Raw genomic sequence first — 25,766 nt, 5'->3', positions numbered from 1 at the left:
TGTTATCAGTTCTCAACAAATCATGGAAAGAATGATAACAATCAATGTAAGCCATAATCCCTTCATTCTAATGAATGCTATTCAACATGTTTTTTACAACAAACAGTTCATTTATTTCTTTGATATCAGTTTTAATTAAATTACAAATCTGTTTGATAAAGGGAACATTGTTGTCACAGACTCCAGTAAAACATCTGACTTTTGGCAGAATAACATTCTGATTAGAAAAATAATTACTGCCAAGTGAAATCAATATAGCATATATTAAATGAATTAAAATGTAATAATTAATAAGTTTCAATGAGCAAGTTCTGATGCTCAGTTTGAAATGGTGATGCTTGTCCTTAGTGGAGGTGGGAGATGAAGAAAGTAGGGTGAGGAAGCCCACATTCTTGTCTGCAATTTTTTTTTTAATTATTGTCAGCGTTGAACAAAATAATTGCTGATGAAGTTTCAGAGAATGAGAAATTAATGAAGAGTCACACAAAGGCAGAAGAGTTATTTGGAAGTAGTAGAATCATCATGGGAGAAGCTGAGCTCCCCCAAAAGACTTGTGAACCACAGCCAGAGATGGGGGACACGCCCCAGCAAGCAGCACCAGCTTGCCCGATATGGCCGGGCAGTCTTGGGGACAATCGCTTTGCTCAGGTTTGTGGGGGCAGTCGCAGTGACTGAGAGCTTGAACTGAGCTCCCATGGTGGGGTGTTGCCAGACATAACCAGTGGGGCCCAAGAAAATTTCAGTGGGCTACATATTGAATGAAAATATAGCAATGCTATTGCTGGTTTGGCATTAATGAAAGTACTGCCAGAATACTCCATGCGATTGTGTTGTCCACACACTTTAACAAATATGTTGACTGGCTGGGAAGAATTCAGAAGAAAACTACAAGGCTCTTTTCTACCACTTCATCATATTCTGTCTTGCAAGGAGAGACAAAAAAGAAATCTGTTTCACTGCAGAGGATGTTTAAAAGTAGACATGGTGCCTATGTAGCAAGAAGCTGTCTCACGGTAAAAGTCTGATGAAGTTAGGAGATGCACTGGGAACGGAGAATTGGAAGCTGAAGCTCGGGAACTGCAGACTGAAGTGCAAGTTTCCAGCAGTGAGGGCACCAACTTTATTGATCCTTTCAAAAATTATGCGTCTTCATAGTAAAGACTTTAGGACTTCAGCTTTAATTGCAAAATCATAATCATCCAACAGTTCAACAGTTCTCATCCTGAGATTTTTTTTCCACGAGGCTCTAAGAGTAAAGCCTGCCGTTCCTATTTTCCTGCTTTTACGTTGAAAGGATGTAAAAAACTCACACACTTTTCTTGGTTTGTGATGATTTCACATGTTGTTTTTTTTTTTTTTAGAAATTATACAAATTATTTATTCTTTTATCTTGTGTAACTCATCTGTCCAACAACAGAAGTAATTTACGACTAAAAAAAGTTACATCGTTTCTTTTCCTCTGTTGATTGCAAATCTAAACTTTTCTTATTTGTTTTCAACATAGTGACTCAGTGCAGAAAATTACAATAATTAATTTGTGTTCACCAAAGTGATTTAATTACCATGGTTTTCGTTGTAAGTGTAATTACCATGGTGTTTCTATTTTCAAACTGCTCAGATGCACTGTAGGCTTTGTGGTGTTTCCTTGCCTTTGTATTCTGCTATGTTTTTCCAGCAACGTGGTGGGTATGTATCTTAAGGAAAAGCTTGTATATGTGTGACAGCTTCTCCTTTATGCCCACTAGGGGCGTACATAATTTCAGCACGTTTCCACCTTTTGCTGTATGAACAGAGTAAGAAGCAAATCCATGGAGGCCTTGTTGGCAGCTGTGGCTGCTGGTTGGATCCCTGTGCTTTGCGAGAGTGATACTGTGCTTGTGTAGTTTACAGCTTGGGAGAAGAGGGTCTCACATTCAAGTATGCAGTGATTCATACCCAGATGAGATTTCTCAGGGAAGAAAGGGGTGCCTTCTTCCATTAATTCATCGCAGTTTTGCAACTTTTTGTCTACCGTCCTTAAAACATTTTTGGCACAGAGCTTATCTGCCAGCAATTTTCGGTCCCTGACCCTGTTGTTTATCTCTCAGATTTACTGCAAGTTTTCTGTGATTAGTATTCCCAGCTTCTGCTCACGAATACAACGCTGAGAGTTCCACAAGCTCCAGCATTAGCATTTTTTATAAAACTGTGGCACTCTGCAATAAACTTGTCCCTTCTGTCTTATCACAAATATTTATCCCAATTCTCTTCAAAAAAATTCTGAGTCATCTCTAATTCTGTGCATATAAAACTTCCTCTGGAAAAACATGCACATACAAACCAACTAAACAAGGAAAAAAAACCCTTCCAAAGAGTTTATAGGAATGTTTATTCCTAACTAAAAATCAATGCCTTTATGCGTAACACATTTAATTTAATTATTAATAATGGCTATTATATACTTGAGCGGAAAGCAACTATATAACCTAACAGTTTTGAAATATTGCTTGTATAATTCTTCACCATTGTTACTGGGCTTTGCTGGTATCCCTGTGATGTATTAGAAGGACACAATATACTTTTGCGATAGCTGACATATGCTAATTACTCTCTTTTTTCAGAAAAACTGACCCGGCTTCTCGTTAGGCACTCAGACTTTGTCTAAATCAGGGATATAACCAGGGATTTTTCTCTTGCTGTCCTTGATTTGCAGTGCTTGGAAATCTGCAGTGAGAAGTTGCACAGATCCTGCTGATTCACTCTGGCAGATGCTAATAGTTAACTGCATCCTGTCTGCAGGGCTGTGGGATGGTCTCAGCAGGATGCAAGGAAAATTAAATTAAGTATGGCCAAGCCTGGACAAAAGGACCCTTTTTTGCTTCTATTTTAAGCACCAGAAGAAGCACAACAAATACAAAGGCTTTTCGTATTGAATCTGTTAAGGGCAGGTTCTGCAGGATACGTGTTTGCAGGACTCTTCATACCTAAATTTAAAAAGGTAATTACTTAAGGATATCCTGAGCCCATTGAGGACAACACTACTGCATCCATTAAAGCAAACATTTTAGCCTTATGCTCAATAGGAGTACCCATACAGTGTTATGCATTTTCTGTTAATGATGATCAGAATGAACGTTATTTGCTAATTCAACGGCTAGTAATATCAATGCAGTTGGCAGCAGCTGCCATGGTGTTACACAAGATTGGATATATGAGAAGCCAAATCAGAACATCAGATCTCTGTGTTCTTTCCCTTTGGAGGTGGTGGTGGAGCTCTTAAATATTGATTATTCTTAATAGATGAAAAAGTCTGCAGATGAAGTAGGTATTGGCCCAGATGCCAGAGCACTGCATAGCAGCCCCTGCCCAGTTCTCTGCATCCTGCTCCTGTGCTGCACAGGCAGGAAGTTTTAAATGTGATATTTGCAGCTGAGCATCGAGGCTCTGCCACACTGCCAACCTGTTAAAAATGTAGTGGTAAGGAAGCAAAATTTCCTGTGACTTCTTGTGAATTCTGGGGTTTAAATCACTTTACATTTATGGTCATGAACTCTGATGATGGAGTGCTTGACTTGTTGGTCAGCATGAAAGCAAAAATATGTCTGTCCCTCGAAATATCCCTTCCATGCGCTTGAATTTAAAATTCAGTGTGCTGTTGCCCAGTGATGATTTTGTCTTTATTGCAGGGAAACTAAGTGAAGTCGTCTTACCCAGTTTAGCTATGGCCTTTTTTTTCCCAGGTGGGTCATGAAAACAGCTTTAGAGTAGCAGCTATTTGAAAATATTATCTTTTTTTTCCTCATCCCAAAATGTTACGGAGGATTTACTGGGTAGTTTTATTTGCTTCAGCAAATACCTGCTGCATTTAAGTCATAATACACTGAAGAAATACTGCAGTAGAGCCCTTTTTATATCACCAACAATGTAATTGCATTGTCAGTTACTCCTGAAACTGTGCTGGGGAGTTTATGGGAGGGTTGTGAATCGTACTGGAATCACTATTTTGGGATTAATTTCTCTTTTAAATCCCAACAGGGAAGGGTTTTAATACACCAGAAAGGGATTAAAATATGTTGTGCTTTTTTGTGGTACAAAGGGGAAAGAATTAATTTCCAAAGGGGTTACTGCTGATTTTCTAGAGAATGCCCAAGTAAGCGTTACAAATATGTAATATGATGCTACACAGCCAACAGCAGATTTTGGAATAGCTTCGATCCTTTTTCTGTATCTCTGGGACTGGAGAGTAGGGTTTGGTAGATGATAGCACTCCTGTACTTTGAAATAACCTGAATTTTTGAAATAGTTCAGACTCTATTTTCTTCCCAGCATGGATCAGAAGAGAGCTGCCTGTTACTCAGTGGTTATCACACTTGGGAGTGTTTGAAGAGATCTGTGTTCCAGTCCCTCTTCTGAATCATGTCCCTGTGCGAATGGCTACTGTAAAATCTTTTTCTCTCTTTCTTTAGGTTCACAAGAAAATAATGTATTATTTGGGGAAAAAACACTTCACTGAACCTGATGTTTCCCTCTTGAAAGCGGGGATTTTTAAGCAGCTGCCATTTTTTCATAGAAGAAATTCCAGTCCATTCTAGCTAAAACAGATTTAAGGCTGTGTGAGTTGTTTTCATAGAGCCTGATTATTTGCTCTGTCCCTTGAAACCCTGTCTCCTTGGTTCATGTGAGTATATACAGAAGGGCAGGCACATTCTGAAGTGAAATCCCATAAGAAAGGCATGTGTGGGAGGAGGTGGATCATTTTCACTGATCTTTTTGTCTCTTTTTATTTTGTTGTCACCCTCTCTTCTACTATAGCAATGGTGCTGAGTGTTGATGCCATAGCATGTTGAAGAGATGTTCTGGACATGAACTTTGGTTCAATCCGTCTTCATTTCCTGTAGAAAATGGATTGGTACCTGTAAATACTTTTGTAACCTGCTCATGAAGTTACATTTTATCTACAGATCTTACCTGTAGGTGGCATGTTTATCATAATATTTTCATGCACGTGCAGCCAGCTCTCATCTTGTGTTTTCAGATGCCTCTCATTAATATTTCAGGTGCAAAAGGTCCCTTTGGATTGGAATACGTCACACATTTGGCTGAGGAAACGTGGTGCCGCATGTTTCATAAGAGCCTGTCAGCCGTTCTTTTCTGGGATAGTCTGCCTAGTCAGAAGCAGTGGACCCTGCTGTTTCAATCTGTCATTTCTTTTGTTTCCTTATTAAACAGCCTGTCTTCACCTAATAAATTGCCACATATCTACATTTCCATCATGGATAATGGCCCTGATGTGGTCTATGTCACTGAAAGCTGGCAGAGTGAAATATTGCCCTCCCCCCAGTTTTGACTCTATCATCAAGTTTGCATTATATCGGGTCATCCAGGAGCTACTGCAGTAATCCTTCATTCTTATTCTACCTGTCCACTAGTGGCCTCTTATGTTTCATCAAGTGAAACATTGAAATAACAAGGTGTGTGTATTTATAGCCTCATTGTTGATTAAGTGTAGCAGCTAGTTTGCGAAGTTGCTGTAGGGAAATAGGATCTTAAATCAGGGCTCATTTTTCCCCTTCAGCCAGGACGACAAGGGAAATGAGATATTCCTAGAAGTGTTGTCCACAACTGGATATAATAAGGAACAGAAGGTGCAGCTATTTGACTATATTAATTAGCTCCTCTTCAGAGCTATGCATCTGTCAACTGGTAACTGCAGCAGCTTCTCAACTTCATTACTTTAAGAAGATGTCTTTAAGTAGCATATTTCTTTTCTTTGTTGGTTTCATTTTTGTACCAACCCTTCACATGGAATGATACATAGCAAAATTGCTTCTTATTGATCTATGAAACTGTAATTTAACACCCACCCAAAACAAACAAATAAAAAAAAAGAACGGAAAAACTCTAAGAGCCTTTGTAACCAGTAAAGACAGAGTGTCCTGTAAAAGGAAATTTTACAAGGTAGCAGTTGTCAGACTGGACATCTGTCTCCTTCATTTGGAGGTATATCTATGTTGTTCACAAACTGTTCTTTGGTCTCAGTTTTCTCAGTTCTTTAGCCAAAAGGCGAACTACGATCAGTAGATGCTGCAGATGCTAAAATGCCTTTGCAAATCCTTTGATGGGGCTGTCAGCCTACAGCTACAGAAGAGCGTTGAAGTTCCTCAGGATCCAGAGTCAGTACTGATACTGCACCCCTTCCGGTATTCAGGTGTGTTGCAACTCTAGGGATGATGACCTAGTAGCTATCTCCCAACGTGGGGATTTGGGGGGACATGCCTGACATATTCCCTTCTCTCTGGAAAGCTGGTGCCATGATGGCCCCTGGGTGCTCCTCAAAGGGCTTCCTAGACCATTTCTGCACCCCTGCGCAAGGTGAAGGTGCTCAATTCCATTTGTATTTTATTGGTCACTGACATTAATGTTACATCTCCTGCTTCTCTAATGAAAACTCAGGTTTTCATAAGCTGTTTTGTTTTGTTTTATTTTGTTCGGTCTGAAGGCTATTTGCACCTTGCTGAGAAAAGTGCCTGGCCATGGAAGGCCATTTCCCAACAGGGGCTCCAAAAGGGATCTTTGCAGTCACTCTGCAGTCTCATTTCAGGCCTCACTAGAACATTAGTTGTCCATGTTTATTCTTTTTCCAGGTGGCATTTTCTGTCACTGCTTTATATTATCATGAGGCTTGTGGTAAACATGGGCCTGAGGCAGAAATGGGTGGCTTTTCATTTTTCATCTCCGAAGGAATGCTCAGCATTGCTGGTGGCTGATTATATGCCCCTCTCCAAGGGTCTCTTTTGGTTTAGATCTTTCCTACTTCAGATGGCAGTTTTCTCTCTTTCTCTCAAGAGATTTTGAGGGAAGACATCTGATGTGACTTTACCTCTTTGTGTTTTCTTTCTGTTTATGATGAGAAATAAGAACTGATCACCCATTATAAGAAAACAGAAGGTCTTAGTTTAATCTGTTTGGCACGTATTGTTCATTTAATTATTGCATGATCGCTATGTGAAAGCAGTGTAGGAGTAATTCAGCTGCACATTACTGCTCCAGGCTCCCTTTTTTTATAGTCTCAAAAATAGAACACCAGCCCCTTCTCCAGCCTTCCTTTCTGCTACCAGGTTCAAAACCTGTCCTGCCCCAAAACGTGTAGCATGGATGGTTGACTGTAGATCTAAGATCTCTTTTTTTAGTTCCTAGAGTTCTAGTAACAAGCAGGCAGCTTCTTGATTTAGTTCTCAAATTTTGAAACTTTTGTTTACTCTCCGGGAAACTTCATTTAATACTCTCGCTAAATAGAAATTAAATCTTAGGGGTGCTTGAACCACTTTTTGCATTTTTAGTATCAGTTACCTTGGCCTGCCTAAGCTTTCACTGCAATTGAAACATTTCTTACTGCTCTAGCAACTCGGTGTTATGTTTGTTTTTAATATAGAGGATGTAACACCTCTTGGCATGGCATGAATAGTTTTCAAGGCTAGGCTTCTGTATTGTTTGGCTTCCTTTTTCTGATCAACAAATACTATTTATTTCAGGTTGGAGCTCATGAACCTGAAAATCTAGAAGGCTTGGATGAAATGAGCATTCCTGAGAGATGATTAAGTATTGTAACAAATGCAAACAAAATTTCTGCTACAGAACATTATTTAAATTACTGTAAATCCTACTTTGATTAACTGCTGTGCCACAGGTACATATTTTTCTGTAAGTGAACCCAATGTATTAGAATTTTTGCCTTCTGAAATTGGTTGCTTATAGGTGATAGCTGTTTTTTAATGGAAGTAAAATTAGACCATAATTCCAAGCAATGAATAGGTGACATTTGGGAAAGTGCCTCTATGGTTGTTCCCATGGTCAGTCAGGTTGTGTAAATATTTCACAGGAAAAGTGTTGTCTAGAAGGTCATAGGAGAAACATCCTATGAATCATAAGCTCTTAAGGATATGGCATGAGAAGAACAAAAGGAGTTGAGTGCAGTCTGAAGGGGCAAAAGAAGGTGAGAGGTTTGTATCAGCACTACAAGTTGAACTGCAAGTAAATGAAGAAGGACTAAAGTGAATGCTCACGTCAGCTCAGAGTGACAAAATAGGAGCTGAGGCTGAAAATGAGCCAATATTCAAAATTATTTGGGGCCAAATATTTATTGATGGGCTGAGCACAGGGTCTTCTTTACTTACAATTATGACCTGAAAGATGGTGCTTCTTGTCCCCTCTTCCCAAATAGTCATGTGCTGATACTGAGCTCCTCAGACAGAATTTTAATGTGTTATCTCCCCGTAATAACAATTATTCTCCCTCTTTGTTTTCAGTATATACTCTTAGCCTGAGTCATATCAATGTATGTAGACTTTGACTTCTTTTACCTTCAGTAGCAAAGTCTTATTCAACCAAGTCAGGCAAATGCTGTTTAAGGAAGAGCAAACACAGAGGAGAAAGAAGAAACACTTCTGTGTTAACAGGATATTATAAATAGGATCTGGGGGAGCTGTTGACACAGGAATGCAGGTTGTGGTCTCAGTACAGAGGGCAAAATGACTCTGTAGTAGTGAGGTTTCTTTGTTGTTTCACTTGAATCAGTTATAAGGTGATTCTAGGGCACTGGAATCTGCACTGCATCTGGGGCAAAAGGAGAAACAGTGAAGTAAAGGTCTATCAACAGGCCAAAATGTGACACTCGGTTGAGAAAAATGTGTCTGGTTTTGGAACAACTCCTCTCATTGTCTTTTGGCTAATCGGGGCAGGGGGGGGGGAATCTTTCCCTTTCCCTTCATTTCTAAAAGATTAAGTATATGTATAGACTTTCTATTAAAATTCATTAACTGTGGTATCGCTTTTCCTTTTATCTTCTCAGCCAGGCTAATAAGGTTCTGTGCATATTTCAGAGTAATATCACTGTTGTCTGGTCAAAAACACATCTTACAGCTACTGGGAGGAAGTAATCCATACGTAAATATGCTGTTCCACTGTTCTATCATTGGGAGTTTGCCGGTGTGCTGAAGAAGCAAGGGTCCTAGCTGATTGTTTAAACGTAATTAATGCTTCCAGAATTGTCATGTATACACTAGTGTAAAAATAGAAATATATTGTAACTACAATGCTCCCAATTCAGATTCAGTGGCAAAACTATACTGTAAATTAGTATAAAATATTTTTCTCTCAAAAAAATAAAAATATTTACATTGGTAGAAAAGTTGCTGTATGTAACTGTATCCCAGGTGCTTCTACTGCCACAAGACTGGCCAGGTGACACATCTTTTCACAGCTTGGCTTAAAAAAATGGTAGTTGTAGGTCATAGGAGACATAGTAGTCATTACAGTTCATTAAAAAAATACCTAATAAAAAACTTTCTGGAGCTCAGCTCCTTCCCAATGATTGTCCAAATCTGGGATAGTGGCACTTGCAAAGTCTTCTGTGCAAAGGGAGGCAGTAAAGAAAAGCCAAGAGGTAGTAAGAGCTTCCAGAAATAACTCCTGTTTCAGCTTGAAACTGTCATGCTAGGAGGATCTTTCAGGACTTCAGCAGCCATTAAGGGAGAAAATGCCAACTTGCAAATCCTTCACACAGGACTTGTGATATGCTTTGATGTAGCTCATAAACATCTGCTAGACATGCGAGCTTTGATGAACAGCTCCAGCCATTGGCATTAAGAGTGGTGTTCTCATGCATGATGGATGTTTGTCCTTCTGACCGCGTGTGGCCCACTACAAGAAAAGAGGTATGTCCAAGCGAAGGACTGGTGCTCCTCTCCTTGCTCAATATTTGCATGAGTTGGTCCAGCTTAGAAGTGGTTGTAACTTGATTCATGTGATCAGTATGACTTGTTTTGGTGTGCCGACTTAGATAAACAAAAAGTGACCTACAGAGTAAGAATTACTGCAGCTAAGGAGAACATCTTATATGAAGGTTGGACATTGCTTAGATGTTGATTCTGAAGAAATTACTTTGACTTTTGCTCCTTACACAGACTTTTTTGGATCACCTTGGATAATGAAAGTCTCTGTGTCTCTACTCCAGTTTACTAATGGGAATAAACCTTACCTTATCCTCCTGCTGTCTTACGTATTCAGATAAGCTCTGAGAACAAGACTGTCACTTAAAATAATAAGTGTGTTCAGGACCCAATTTGTAGGTGGAGCCTCTAAGCCCTGGGAGACACATTTAGGTGCCTGTTGCTTGCTGATTTCTATGGCAAGTTGTATGTTTATGGGTCTTTGTCCTAGATAATATAAATACATAGTAAATATGAGAAAAAAACCTTGTGAGAATATTTAAAGAATTATGTTGGAAAGGAAGAGGGGGTGTCAGAAAGAAAGACAGCAAAGAAAACCCCTGAAAGAATAAAGAATTGAAAATAACAATATGTAAGTTTTTAAGATTTATACATTAAAGATCAAAGAGGCCATGCTACAACTTACTAATTAGGTGATGCTTAAACTGCATTAAAGGTTAAGAAGCTAGTAGAATTGTTTCATTCATTTATTTTCTTCTTTCTCTTGCGATGAAGAACACTAAGATCTTTGTTATTCTAGGATGAGAAGAGGATCCAGGTCATGGACTATAAGTGGAGCATTGGTATGAGGAGGCAGGAGCTGCTCTGCTAGTTTTGGGATGAAACCTAAGCCCAGATCTTAATCATGTACAGTGATTAAGATCTCATTAACAAGTGATTATGTAGAAAATCTCAGGCTTCAAGTTTGAGCATGCAGCTGGAAAGGATGCTGCAGCAGGTAATAGACAATGTGGAATTTCTCTTTTGAAGGTTTTTGTCATTGATATGACTGAATGAGCAATGGGCAAATGCATCCTGATAAAGCAAAATTCTTCATAGCCAGAAAGGATTGGACTGAAATTACTCTGTATACTATGCAGTGTTCTCTGCCATCACTATTGCTCTGAATGGGAAAGCAGGAGAGGGCAAACACAAGGGAAGCACATTGACAAACTACTGCTCTCCTGTCTCACTGAGCTGAGGAGGAGCCACTCAGATCTGACAACACCTGTCTCTCATGCCTTCCTTCCACTGTAATCCTCACTTGCTTCTAGCTGAGCATCGTGGAGAAGGAGACAGCAAGACAGAGCCTGAGCACCTGCCCCTCATCTCCGCCACTCCTATAGCCCCATGCTCAGCTCAGCCCTGCAGCAGGAACCCAGCTCCTGTCCAGAAGGGAAGGGAGGGAGCTGCTCCACTCCCCTGGGTATAAACTCCAATGAGGACAGACTAACGTGAGGTCTTTTCAATGTGAAGACAACCATGTTGTTGGTCCCCAGTGCTCTGAGGAGTACAGGGAGACTAGTGAAGTCAGCTGCTGCAGGACTTAATGTGTGATACATTGGCATAGAGTTTAAATCAGAAACATCAGGAGAGATGTATGGTTATTTTCCTGTCCGCCAACTTTCTGCAAAGTGATTTTTGGCCCTGGTTGTTTGGTTCTCTCTAGCTGGATATTAGTTGTTTTTACTTATTGCCACTGATCTCACCTTTCATTTAAAGGTCAGGAATTTAAAAGGATGCCCTGATGACAAGAAGGCATAAATTTAACTTCAAACACTCTCGTGGGGAGCTAGGAACACAAATCTCATTGACTTCCATGAGAATTTATATTTCTATTTGAATCCTAAAAGCCTCTTCTCCTCCCATCACTGCAAGGCTAGATCTGAACTTTTTTGTTACAGGTTTGGGAACCCTATTGAATCACCTTTGCAGTCAATCTGAAGCATTTTGGAAGCTGACCCTATACAGAAAGCAAGCAAGGCAGTCAGTTCTCCATTTTCTCAGGTGACAATTCAGCACTGAAAAACAGCGTTATGTTAAAAATGCAAGTAGTAAATTTGCCACTGTGATCTCTTCATTATCTACTTCCCTTTCTGTGATTATGGTAAATAGCTATTTAGGTCTCTTTCTGAACTATTGGGAAATTATCCCAGTGCTGTACTGGTGTAGTTCAACGAAGCTGTGACTGAAGTGCATAGAGTCCCTTGTTTAATTACTTTCATACAACACAGCGTGGCTATGGAAGTCTGACACAGTTGAATAACATTAGCATAAAGGAGCAATCTTTATTTCAAAATGTATTGTAGAAAATGTCACATTTGCAGATAAAGAGTGAACATTCCTATCTTTGCAGGCAGAACTGATTTTCTTCCTCCGCATAAATATCACAGTTTCTTGGGAAATGGTCTTTTATTGATGAATCCGAAAATAGCCTCCCGAACCCTTTCAGTCAGAATGGTCTGATGTCAGATCTGCAAAAGTTATGGTGCCTAAATTATAAGCTTGATTTACTTTTTGATGTATGAATTCAAATATGTTCTTTGTAAATCCTAGTAATTTTGGTGTTATCAGAGGAGATTACATGCAATTTCATTGTCATTGAAACTAACATCCACAAGCCTACAAAACACAGACAAGACAGCATTCTGTTCTGTAGGAATAATAGCCCACTGTCTGAAATAGATGTAAGGTTTCTGTGATATGTTGGGCTGTTCAGTGGTGCCTCAGGTTACATCAGTTTTGTGCGTGCAAACGATGTTCAAAATCTTCCTCACTCCATTTCTTTCCATTTCTGATTTTACTCCCTTAACTAATCTCTTTTTGATTATGTTTTCATCTTTGCTGGGAATCCAGTGAAGGATTGAGTTCACATCCCATTCTTCTGGGACTTCCTATAGAAGAATGACTTCAGCAGTATTGAAATATGAATAAATATTAAAAATATTTTATATTAATGAAGTGCTTTTATAAATTTGCTTTGCAGTTACTGCATTTTGCAGAAATTCCTAGTCTTTTTTCTGTCTTAGTGTAACAGGCTCCAAAGTGCCAAAGGAGGGTGACAACAGATATTTTACCCCAAAATGTTTTTATAACCTGCAAAATGCAATTTTGAGTCTTCTCATTTGCTTTAGCATTCTGAATTATTTTCTTGCACACAAATCTTTGAAAGGTGATTATATGTGTGTGAAATGGTATGTGCAAAAACATCTGAGAGATGCTGGAAATAGGTACTACAAGGGGATGGTGCTTGAGGTTTTTCCACCTGCACTTATTTGGTGAGACAAATGTAAGGATGGGAGGGTCTGATATTTAGTGTGGTAATAGGACTGAAATGTCAGGCATGAACAACCGCCTGTGTTGCAGATACTACATTTGGCTTTCAGTGAAACAGTCAGGGCTTATAGCTCTGGAGAAACCTAACACAATTCTTGGTCAAGTATGGTACCTTGTGTGTAGTCTGTTTCCTGGAAAAAAGGCTTTTGCCTAGAAGATTTTTTAAATGTGGAAGTCTGACCAAGGTTAATTGCCTAAGCCTGTGATACATCAGAAGGTAAGAAGAGTTTTGGGCTCCTGACTTGCAGTAGGAGGATTACGTCAAGTGTCTTACAGATAAGGACCTAGATTCTGGCTACTGTGAGTCACCTCTTCTTACATGTTAATGACTTGCCCAGAATGAAGTGGATGCATCCCAATGGAGGAATTATTGGAGGACTGATTTGGAGAGGGTGTTTCCAGAAACAGAAGCTACACCACTGTTTGGGGTAGATTATTGCCAACAGCTGCAGAGCAAAGAAAGGAGCATCTTCATAGTTTTCATAAATGTTTCCTTGGGAGCATGTGTGGTCAGCAGGTTTGTTTGTTTACAAAGTCATATCATACTTGATGTTCTGTAAAAGATAAAATGTATAAAGCACATACAGTGCTTAAGTATTTATGGCTTAGGTCTTGATTCATCTGGCCAGTGCTGCCACCAAGAAGGGGAGAATATTGTGCCAACCAGCTGCAGCACAGGCTTAGGGTATTCTGAACATTAAGTCATGAATTCATAAAACAATTAAAGAAATCGGTGGTGATGAGGCTGTGAGCACCGTATAATCATATCATGTATTTAAAAAAATAGGATTTTTTATCAGACTGAGTAATACTGAAGGCCAAGTGGAGAAGGCATTTCATAAAGTTGTGTTAGACTTTCTCATGCTGCCCATGTTGGTCTTCTGACTTAAAGCCTACCACTGCCCAAAATTTAGGTTTTATTAGAAGAGCTGGGGAAGTGCAGGATCCTTGCAGATGTTTGCTTTTATCCCATTCAACCAGCGTGGCTCAGAATCTGTGAAAAGATACAATACATATGAAAGATGGGAGTTCTTGGCCCTAAATGTACTTTACGCTTGGAAAACTACACAGAAAAAAAGTTGCAGCCCGATATTTGAGTATTGCAGTGTCTGTCACCTTTTGCATGTTGTCAGAGACAATGTACGGATGGCACATTTGGAATTAAATGGAAAAAAATGTCAGCAATGTGTCCCTTTGCCTCCTAGGGAAAAGCATCTGTTCAAGTCCTTGCAAGAATGTTAGGAAAATTTCAGCTGACAGTGACTTATCTTGTACAAGCAGAGGCACCCTCAGGCCTCCACTGAATAGAGCAGCTGTAGAGTTGGGATGCGGTGGATTATGTTTGACCCCATGTTTTCACTTAGAAGGGGAAAGATTTTTTCATATAAAGGCACAATATGTTCTGTATGTGCCATAAATGGCAGTGTATGTGCCAAAATGACCTCAGTAGGGAAGACAGTTTAAGTGCAAAGTGGAAAAAACACATAGGACAAACATAATTCACTGAAAAATGTAATATGAAAGTTATAATTCTTCATCTGATCTTATATGTTTCTAGCCCAGACAGTTATGAGATGTGATTCTGTCAATGCAAATGAGCTACTGGTTGACGAATGCAAGAAAAGACAGCTTTGCTTTACCCGCAGCTCAGATTTCCTAGTCTCCAGAAATCTTCCAATACCAATCTGTTAGAGCAGGTGTTTCTTCTAATGACTTCAAAGCAAGTGGTATTGGATTCCTTTAGTGTAGTCAGCCCCTGGGTCTGGGATTCTGCCTTACTGGATCGCCCCACATGTGAATGCCATATCAATACCAGTCCAGTGCTTTGCTGCCTAATCAGATGCAGAGTGTAACTTTCAGTGCTATATAATCTCCACAAACAAAAAAGGAACTTTTCCAGGCCTGTCCTTACAAGTATATGGTTGTATGAAATAGAAATAGTGTAATGGTTGTAATTGTGTAGGAAAACTGACATTTCTTGCCTTGCAAATCTAAATGGACCCATTTTCTAAAAGTTTCATATTGCCATTGAACTCGTGTATAGTTTGCAAGACCTTTGGTGCAAATTCCCATGTGCCACATAGACTCAAATCCACTTGAAAAGTTGATAGTGCTTACTGAAAAAATTTTCATCTGCAATGGCATTAAGTTCCATACTATCCTTTAAAATGTTCAAAAGATACTACTATCAACTGAACTCTAATAGTTTTATCTTTAGTAAATTCTGTAAGAATATGTAAAAAGAGCCATTCAAACTATTTCCAATGAGTCTCTAGTTTATGATAAAACCTATAATCATGTAATTTGAGGTTCACCCAGCTTCTAAATGCTGTGAGCAATTCCTTTCCCATATTGCAAAACCTGCTGTCAAGATTGAAGAGGCTGCAGTGAAAAACTGTATAAGTGCTTAGGACTGTGAGGATATGAGTTATGAAGACAGATTAGACAGACCTAGCTACAGGCTGTAGTATATTAGACAGCATAGATAAATTGAGGCGAAGAGGGCATCTCACAGTGGGATGAAATATACTGAAGGAATGCCATAGATTGATACCTCTCCGTGGTTTAAAACTAGTTGCTTCAAAAATGTGAGGTCACATACCACAAGGCTGACACGTAGACTTGGAAACTAGTAGACAGGCCATTGAAGTGAGTCATTTGTGTTCAAATAATTGCATCAGCAGTAAATAGAAAATGTTTCAAGTGGAAATTGGATTTAACAAACTGAAAAAGGGAAATAAATACACCGTTTCAGGTGAAGAAGGGTGAAAGGACTGGGATAAAATAACCTAGATATAAACTGAGTCTCTCTTAGAGAAAATACTTTCTCTTTCCCAATAATTAAGAGATATCTCCCTCCCACCTTGCCTTGCTGACCCTGTACAGTTTCTGTTCAAGTTCCAATAAATTTGAATGTGCTTTCTGCTGTTAAAGTGCTGAATTCCCCCAAGGTATGTAAAGTAACTCAAAAGAACTGTGGGTTAGAAAGGTTTTTGAAGTATTTTTATTTTTAATTTACTACTATGCAGAAGTAGCACATACACACACCTTAGACCCAAATTAAACTGTACCCTTTTGCCTGTTTACTAAGGTTGGCTTACATATCTGCAAGAAAAAGGCTTCATCTTCCCCATATGGTACTTTATAGAATTTCAAATTATGGTTATTTGTAGAAAAAGTTGCTTTATTATAATGCAATAGTTTTTCTGTATTCCACTAACTTTGTTAAAACAACCATTGAGTCTTAACCTCCCACTGCATTGATCTCTGTGTGGTTTCATAAAGTTCATCTCATCAGTAGTACTCATGGTGCAGAACTAAAAAGCAGCTGCTTCTTGATAATAAAGTGGCATTTTCTTTCCTCAGAGGTGTCTGGCTATTGGAATGGCTTATCCTGCTTGCTGTTCGAGGGAAGTTCTCCTCCCCCTCTACTCTGCCCTGGTGAGGCTGCACCTAGAGTACCAAGTCCAGTTCTGGGCTCCCCAGTTTAAGAAGGACGAGGAATTACTGAAAGGGGTCCAGCAGTGTGCTGTGAAGATGATGAGGGGCCTAGAGCACCTTTTTTTTGAGGAGAGACTGAGAGAGCTGGGTCTGTTCAGCCTGGAGAAGAGAAGGCTGAGGGGGGATCTTATCAATGTTTATAAATATCTCAAGGGTGGGTGTCAAGAGGATGGGGCCAGACTTTCCAGTCATGCAGCGAAAGGATGAGGGACAACGGGCACAGACTGAAGCACAGGAGGTTCCATCTGAATATGAGGAGAAACGTCTTTACTTTGAGGGTGCTGGAGCACTGGAACAGGCTGCCCTGAGAGGCAGACAGAGAGGTTGTGGAGTCTCTTTCTCTGGAGACATTCAAAACCTGCCTGGACACATTCCTGTGCAATCTGCTCTGGTGAACCTGCTTTAGCAGGTGGGTTGGCCTAGATGATCTCCAGAGGTCCCTTCCAACCCCAACCATTCTGTGATCCTGTGATGCTGTTACCTTGACCTGCCTGAGCAGGGTAGGAGGTACCTGCGGTGTCATAGGATGGAAGCTGGGATGTGGCAGCAAGAGGTTTCTTTGGTTCCTCCACTCTGAGTGTGGCGGGTTATAATTCCTTGGCCAGCAGCTGGATGCCCACCCTCTCCCTGCTCAACAGGATGGTGTGGGGGAGAAAATTATATGAAAAAACTCATGGGTGGACATAAAGACAGGGAGATCACTTACCACTTACTGTCATGGACAAAACAGACTTGACTGGAGGAAAATAAATTTGATTTATTTGCAATTAAGATAGATTCGTGTAGCGAGAAACAAATACAAAAATTGAAATAACCCCTGCCCCTTCCCTGTCCTTTTCTGGGCTCAGTTTGACTCCTTCATTCCTGACTCCTCTGCCCACCTCCCCACCCTGAGCAGTGCAGGGGGCTGGGGAATGGGGGTTGTTGTCAGTCTGTGGCCTGGGTGTCTGCAGGGCTGCTTCTCTCACTTCTTCCTCACTCCCCACATTGCCATGTGGCATTTTACCCTTTCTTAAATACTTTTTCCCCAGAGGTGCCACCAACTTGGCTGGTTGGAGCTGGTTGGAACCAGCTGTGTCCAGATGTGCCAACTCTAGCCTCTCCTCACAGAGGTGCCCTGCAGCCCCTGCCAGGCCCTGGGCACCTGGGCCTCATACCCTGAGATATATTAGATATATTAGCCTTCCATAGGATCATTGGAGGAAGAGGGTGGCCCATCTATTCCCAGTCTGTTGTGGTCCAAAGACTCAACAGCATTTTAATCTCCTGGATGTGCTACAGGCTAATGTTCACATGGCTGTGTTCCCACTGTCTTTGGTTTTGTAGAGGAAGCTTCCAAAGTGTTTTTGACGATTTTAGGGTTTTTTTTTTAAGCAGTCTATTTTCTGAGACATTCCTAAATAAAGGAATGTTTTGGGATTCAGTCATAGTTGAAATTTTGATGTGAATTAACCCAAAAGGAAATCCTTTTCTCTGTCAAAACATTGTTTTTAAAAGTTAAATGATTCTTAAAGACTGTAGTTTTGAATACTCATTAGCGAAAACACTGCTACTACTTTTCTCATTTCATTGGAGAGGTGACCCTAGTCAATCTGACGTTTTTAAAAAAATTAGTTGCTTAAGCACTGCCAGATATCTAATTAAGTTCCCAATTATTATAAATATTCTATCCTCAGATGGCTTCTTATATTAGTAAATAGTTCTTGCAAGGTCATTGGTTCCACCTGGCATACAAAACTTTTTCCTGTTTTGTGAAACAATGATAGTAGGAAATCAAAGTATTACATTGTGTTCTTGCACTTAGATTAAAAAAAAAAAATCCAGTTAAATATCTTTAATAAAATCATAGTGGTCACACTGCCCACGTGGCCATCTGAACAATGTGATCATACTCAAGAATAACCCTGCTGACTATTCAGCTATGACAAATTTTATACCTGGCCCAAAATCATGGCCAGAAAGAAAACTGTATGTTTCCCTTCTTGAAGAAAACAAGCCACAGAATACAGTGGAATTTTTCATATTGAAATTATAAAGCCAAAGTTTCCTGCTGGTCATGTAACACAATCTTCTTATCCTATCGTATCCTGTTAAGATGGTGTACCTGCCTTTTTCTCAGAAAGAAGCATTTAATTTCTTTTCTTTTGGCTAAGCCCGGAGTGCAAAGCACAGCAGCTGCAGTCCAAAGATAGTAGAATTATGGATGTGTGTTTTGCAAATGTGGAAAAAGAAGTTCAGCCAAAGATATTTCTTCCATTACTTTAGAACTTGCTACTTTAGTAACAGGAAGAGCCTCCCAGTTTCCCTTCTATTTTTTTTTGTTCTAGGGTATGTAAATACCTAAACAAATATAGAGGCTTTCTCCACACATCCAGAATTCTCCTCGTGTACATATCCTCTAATCTAAATATTGGTTCCTTTGTTCATCTTTTGGTAGAATATTAACACTTGCCGTTTTGGCTTGCATTTGCAACACCTTCATCTCAAGGATTGATGACATCTGCAGAGTAGCCTTTTTCCTCCCACCAGTCTGAATGAAGCAATCTCTGCTCCAGAAAATTATTTTTTTTTCAGTTTCTACAAGTGTATTCTCTTTTTGCTTGTGTATGGCATGCTGTTTGAGACCAAAAAAGAATATGTAAGCAACCTAGCACTAGCAACAAATCATTAAATCATTTGAGCAAATATGGAATATATAGCTCAGGGGTACTTCTTTTGAACTATCATAATGCTTTTTAACAGGGGGGATTTGAGAGATGCTAAAAGTTGGTTTAGGAAAGATACTGCAAAGACATCTTTCCTAGTTCTTTTTGTGTGAGTGTGACAGATGATAGGCTTTTTGCTGCAATACAATATGGAAATTTGCAACTGCATCAACATCGTGCCTAGAAAAAAATTACATACCACTTCATCCATCCATGTTGACTAATAGTGCCTCAGATTGGCTGATATTTAGAGTTATAAGTGAGGTCTGAACTTTTGAAGGCGGGACTCAAATATATAGGTGGTGTATGAAGTAGAATTCTTGAATTGTTATTTGTCAAATGTGTACATTTAGTCTAAATGTAAGGGCAAAATTTTCCAGGTTGGCCGCCTAACAAGATGCCCTGCTTTTCAAAAGTGTTTAATTTCAGCCCAGCTTCCTATGGTTCCCCCTGAGACTCTTCAGACTTCAGTGGGATTTCTCTTCGCTGTTGCCTTTCCCTCACAGTGTTTTTCAAACTGAATATATTTTGTGTGAGGTGGGAGAGAGGACTGCTAATTCCACAGGTGGCATTGCCTCCTAAGTGTAGAGACTGACCTTTATGGAGAGCTGGATGCCTCTGTGGCACTGAAAGGAACAGCTGAGGCCCATCAAGGATGCTGCTGTGCCAGAAGGCCTGGAGAGTGCCCCCTCCTTGGGCAGCACTGATGTGGGAGAGGAAGAGGAGGATCTGTGTGAACTCTGCAGCTCAGAAAACCTCCTTCTCCCTACCTGGAATGTGGAGGCTCCTTCCATTCTGTAAAACACCAGCTTTCCCTATACCAAATATTCATTTACACTCAAGCAAATCCTACTGTCTCTGGACTTTTCACAAGACTATCAGGAGAGAAAAGTCACTCCGGACCTCCTCGGTAGCTGAGAGCGAGGGAGTCTTGTCTATGGGTTGTCTAGCATTTCGAGGTGCTTAATGACCAAGAAGAGAGCTTGTCATGACGTAGGCCAAGCTAGGGGTACATTTCTTAGCTGAGTGTAGTCTATGGGATGAAATCAAGCCTCTGTGTGAAAACTGATGATTTTTCCCCAAAGTGAGCAACTTAGGCAGAATGCATCTGAGCAGTGATGAGGGCTGTGACTAAAAATGTTGCTCAGCACCTTGAAGTATCAGTCTTCTGTACCACAGGCTGCATGCTCCATGTTTTGTTACATGCATATCGAAGCTCTTCTTATTTACTCTTCTGTATTTCAGACTTTTCCACCTCCCTCCCCTCCCCTCCCCTCCCCAGTCAGGAGCCCAAGTCTCCTTTGAGTCAGAACAGCTTGTTTAAATGGGGGAAAACAAACAAGCAAACAAACAAAAAACGCACTTCATTTGTTATGAATATAAGCATGATAAAAATATAAGCATGGTAAAAGTAGTGTGGTTAAAAAAAAAAACACACAACAAACAAACCAAACCCAAACCAACAACAAATGAAACTCAAACAGCAGAGCACCTACGTTATAGTTTCCTTTGCAAAGCCTAAACAGCCCCTGGCTTGAGAGCAGAATTTAGGGTCCTGGTTTATAAATTGCTATAGCTAAGACAATAATACTTCATTCTGTGCTATCACATAGCAGAGACAAATCAGATAATGCAGCTAAAATCTTTCTGCAGCTTAAAGTGGGTGAAAAGCAGAGATAAACTGGAATCCCAAAATAATTCTTAGTCGCAATGCAAACTAGACAGGAACCTCCTACTAAGACAAATATAATTGCATCTTGATTTCAAAGGCTCCTAAATTTGTAATTCCTATAAAAATAAACAACAGGTTTCACTTAAAGCTATTTTTAGTGTCTACAGGTGTATTTTGGTGATGGTAGCAACTGTTGATATGTCAAAGGTAATTTTTGATAGCGAGATATTGAAGGAGAGCACCAAATTGTATATATTATCACATTTGATGATGAGCAGCTGTAAGCACAAACTAACATAAATTAAATGTGTATCACATTTTTCTGCACCCTAGGGAAGTGCAGAACAAAGTCATGCAATGATTACACTTCCACCAGCATGCCATTAACAACTCCAGATGGCAGCACTTTAACTGCAAACATTTCCAGGTGTAATGAGAAGGCTAAAAATAACTGAATAGCAAGGCATGACCTAGTGACAGTCTAATTTGCAAAAGAAATGAAGAGACAACAGGACCGTTTAGCTGAAAGCACATGAGAGAAATAGCTTAAGCCATGAACAAATTCATGGAAATGTGAGCTTTTCTTAAGGAAGGAAGTATATATGCACAATTTGTCTTTTCTTTCTAAATAGTTTATAATGAAGATGGAAAGTGTATCTTCATTCATGCGCTAGGTTATATGTATAGCCTGGTAGGAAAACACTAAGTTCCTGTCAAAAAAGATGAACCTTCTTTATTTAAGACTTGCTGTCAGCCTGGTAAGGAGAGCAAAGGAATTTGTGTGTGCCCTTCAGCAGACTTGCTCTCTGGCTGGTTAGTTGGTTAGTTTGTTTGTTTTAAGGCAAGATACTGGAATTTCAATATATGCATCAAGAAGCAAAGATGTTTTCCTTTCTTGCTTATTGCCCACAAAGTGCTGTGGGATGTCTTGAATAACTATCATCCACTTAGGACTTCATTTTACAGGACAATTTTATTTTCTCTGCCACTTAAGTGCTGACGTTCCTTGTATCTGTGGGCATGAAGTGGATGGACTGCTGTAGGTTTTAAATACAAGTAGAGGTTTCTGTCAAATACATTTTGCATCATGTTCAGAAAAGTTACCACACCTAGAACAGAGGTGAGGGTGCAGGGTGCTATCAGGGCAGAAGTGAAAGACACATGTAAAGCTCTTTGACTGAGACACTGTTTTCATTTGTATAAAGTTTAGGTAAATCCATCAGAAGTAACCACTTCCCAGTTGTCCTTCACCAGTGGATGTGGCTGTATGATGAAGAGGTCCTTCTGAGGAAAAAATAGTATCTTGACAGCAATCCTGTTTTCTCTAGTAGTCTGTAAGTTTCCAATCTATTTTAGCACTAACATCAATCCCTATAGACTTATGTGTCTAGATTTGTTTTTACTGCAGCTATTAAACTTATGTGTCTTTAAATTGTCAGCAGTGACTTTATTAGTGTATTTCAGTTCAGAACTGTTCACTGTCTGTGAGGATCATACTTGTATATTCTAATGGAAACAGTCTTGAATGTCTGTGGGAGTAAACATGGAGAAAAATGATCATTATTGCAGGAACACTGAGGGTGGTTCAGACAAGTCTGGTAAAACCACAGCCTGAAACGACAGCCTGGCCCCTGAACCATGTGTTGTGTGTTGCCCCCAGGATGCTGTAGTTTTGCTGCAGTTCTGACTCTTGTGTAATAATTTTTGCCTTCAGAGTTTTGCTCACACAGCTCCCTGCTGTTGCTGTCATCCCTTCCTTGAACGTGTGTCGCAGAAGGATGGTCTCCCTTCTTCTGTCTCTCAGGACCAGACTTAAAACTCATCGTTGCCCTCCTGAGGCTGAAGGAATCATTTCCCGCTGTGCCCTGCCCACCCCTCCTGTGACACCTCGATCTATATAACAGCAAGGACACCAGGTTCATTATAAAATTACCGATATATCTTATGGCCAGTATCCATATGTTGGTTGAGAGAAGGAAGAGAAACTTTTGTCTATCAATAACCTGAGCTGTGTGCAAGTAACTTTTTGACACAATGGGGAACATTCATTATAAAACATTCAACAGGTGAGGTTAGCAGTTCATCTTCTTTGTGCATCTCTAGATGGCAGCTTTCAAAACAGGCAGGCAGAAGATACGTAATTAATGAAATCCAGTTCCAAAAATTAAAAAAACCCCAACAACACCTCATTAGAAATATGGGTTTCTGTCCTGAACCCTGCATGGCAGAAGAATGATGACTTCTGCTGATAAAGATATCTTTGACCAAAAATCCAGTTTTGCAAGGCCTGTGCGTTCCCTGCCTGGAGCGTGAGGATGTCATGAACTCATTAATTTCTGTGCAAGCTAACAAATCAGGAAAACCTTGCTAAATTAAGCAAAGTTTCAGGCTTATGAGGCTTATATTTCAGACTCAAGAGATGAATCAGGCAAACAGCAACACTTTGGCTGCTTATCCAAATTAACCCTCATACCTTCTGAAATCTATTCATGGCTCATTTTCCCCATGCAGGAAGGGAAGTTAATAAGAGACTTCCTTACATTAATCTTACTTCAAGTTTGCCATATGTGGATGGGTAATACAATTTTAAAGATGCAATAGTTCAAGCACGCTGTTGTGGTAGGCAAATATTTATACATAATCATATCGTTATATTAAGGAGTTTATTATTCAAATATGTTCTGCCGTTTAGGATTTTTTTTTTTTTTTAATTTCCAAAAGCAAAATAAAAAATGATGACTTTTAAAGGTTCTTTCTGTAAATGAGTGTTCCAGTACCAGGAAAATTTTGTTGTTTGTGATTTATTTGTCATAAAGAACTTCTGTCTTTACTGGATATTGAATATCTTCCTCTCTGCAGAGGCGTTTCTATTTGGAGTTCCAGCCATGCCTGCCTTCCTTATCACAGCCACAAGCCTAAATATAGGAAGATGTTTATCGTTTTCCATTTAGAAATTAGTATTCCAGTTCCTCTACAGTGCAAATGAAATGCTCGTTATGCTTGGGTTTCACTAAAGTAGAAATGATTGTACCAAGGGAAAAATTTCTCTCTGTCAGGTTTGAAGTGCATGTCTCAGGGACAGGGGCATCATTTTAATTTCTTGCACACGGTCACTCTTCTTATATCGACACCAATGGTAAGGTAAGGTTCAAATCCTGCCCATGAGTTTGTTCATATTCAAGCCATCTGAAAACAACCTGCCCCATCATCTCACCAGACTCACTTCTCACACTGGAACTCCTTTTGCTTCTCATATCTACGTAAAATATACAGAAACTATGTCTTTTGCCCAAGGGCTTTGAAAAGACACAAGTTCTGGTTAGTTCTGAATATCCTTTTGAAGTGTTCACATTCTTGTGAAATGATGTGTCTGTGAACTTTCCTGTTAGATAACAGTAGGAGAGAGATCTGTGGAAGTCTATCGTGGTCCACAGCTATACTGTAGTAAGGCAAAAGTATATAAAAGGTGAGGTAGTTATCTGTGGAGAACCTTTTGGTTTTGGAAAATTCATGCAGATCTTCAGCAATCAGAAAAGGTTCTTAAAATAGCCACTTTCTTTGTTTCTCATTTGGTGGGTTTAATATAAAATGAGTATAACAAAACAAACCAAACTGAAAAACCGCTGTCCTGCTCCACTTCTGATTTCTGTATTGGCATTGATACACATTATTCTACAGCGCTAGTGTTTAGCAGAATCACAAGGTGCTGTGTGGCACAGATTAATTTCTGGCTCTAGCCTGGTCTCTTCAGGGCAGCAAAGTCTACTTTTTAACTCAGTTTCCTAGAGAACTGTGAAACCATTGGAATTGCCTCAGACTTAAGTTGTTCTACAGATTATTAAAATGTCCACCTTTGTAAACAGTGCGATGAAAGCAGTGGATCTACAGAGAGAAACAGGCTATATGTGTGTGGGGATTTTATTTCAGACTAACTATAGACGAGTGCCAGGGACTCATTTGTGGCTGATACGCATTAAACACGCTCCTGGAGCCCACTGTTCAGTGAGCTTTATCTGAAGGGAACCCAGTCTATGCACTGTAACATCACGCAGTAATACGCATTAGTGAGCAGTAAGTGGGGACATGCTTCAAAAGGTCACTCTTGAGCCAAAGGAAAATGCTAATGGAAATGCACCCCTAAACGTAACCCAGTGTCACAGCTACCTGATAAAATGTGCCCACTGCCTCCCTTTCTTGCCACCAATACTGGTATTACATTTCATGCTTACGAACTTGATGTCAAAGGACATGAAGATAGAGGATATGTTCAAGACCCAGTAGGAACCTTGCTGAAAAATGAACGCAAAATTAGCATTATGTTCCTTAAGACATCAATATTTCTTTGATTTTCCTGTCTATTATCTTCTTACTCCTCCTATGAAAGTCAAATGTCAGTTGCTTCTTCAGAAGCTACCCAGCTGGATAATTTTCTGTCTTGTGGTGGACCCAACCTGCTTCATATTTGAACTTCTGAATAAAGGACCACAAACTAGGAAATAGTTATCTTCAAGCTGCAAACATTGTGAAAATTTCATATTACTTGAGATTCCAATATGGTATAGTCAAATGATTCAAATATGACGTAACAACAAATTCAGGAAAAATTTTTAATATATAGACACTACAAACAGTACAAAGGTACAAATTCAATGAGATAAAAAGCAACACTGTTCATTGAAAACACATTTTAACCATAATATAATATACTTGGAGGCATAATTTCTCTGAGGAAAGCTGCAGCTGTCCTCTGTTTAGGAAAAAATGGCATTTTTTTAATGTCTATGAAATATTTGACATGTAATTTCT

The sequence above is a fragment of the Nesoenas mayeri genome (assembly GCF_963082525.1).
Source record: "Nesoenas mayeri genome assembly, chromosome: 1".
In the NCBI taxonomy this organism is placed as follows: Eukaryota; Metazoa; Chordata; class Aves; order Columbiformes; family Columbidae; genus Nesoenas; species Nesoenas mayeri.
Note: the sequence above shows the minus strand (reverse complement) of the source record.